Source organism: Corvus brachyrhynchos, unplaced genomic scaffold (assembly GCF_000691975.1).
Source record: "Corvus brachyrhynchos isolate BGI_N302 unplaced genomic scaffold, ASM69197v1 scaffold70, whole genome shotgun sequence".
Classification (NCBI taxonomy): domain Eukaryota; kingdom Metazoa; phylum Chordata; class Aves; order Passeriformes; family Corvidae; genus Corvus; species Corvus brachyrhynchos.
Genome location: NW_008236217.1, coordinates 9,759,847 through 9,760,096, shown reverse-complemented (window position 1 = coordinate 9,760,096; position 250 = coordinate 9,759,847). Strand labels below are relative to the sequence as shown.

Genomic DNA, 250 nt, shown 5'->3' with positions numbered 1-250 from the left:
GCGCGCTCCCGGTCCGCGGGGCTGCTCGGGGCAGGTGGCTGCCTTGGGGCGAGCTCCGAAGGGTTAAAGCGCTGGGAAGGTGATAACTGCGCTGGGATCGGGTGCAACTGGCATTTGCCTGCGCATGGCCTGGCAAGCTCCGGGTGACAGGTACCGGGGCTCCTAATGAGTTTCCCAAAGCCTTGGATCTGAACGCTGCCGTCGCCGCTCTCCTCCCGCGGCTGTTCATTAGAGCTGCCGCCCGGCGCAC

General features: G+C 66.4%; 1 protein-coding gene across 1 annotated transcript in view; it reads left to right on the top strand.

Annotated features, from left to right (window-relative positions):
• Positions 1 to 6: 6 nt before the first annotated feature.
• Positions 7 to 250, top strand: part of LOC103624139 (cytochrome P450 1B1) — a 6,601-nt gene continuing 6,357 nt past the window's right edge. The window contains exon 1 of the mRNA XM_017745008.1: positions 7 to 220. The gene's annotated coding sequence lies outside the window, so the exon portion shown is untranslated. The remainder of the gene's footprint in view (positions 221 to 250) is intronic.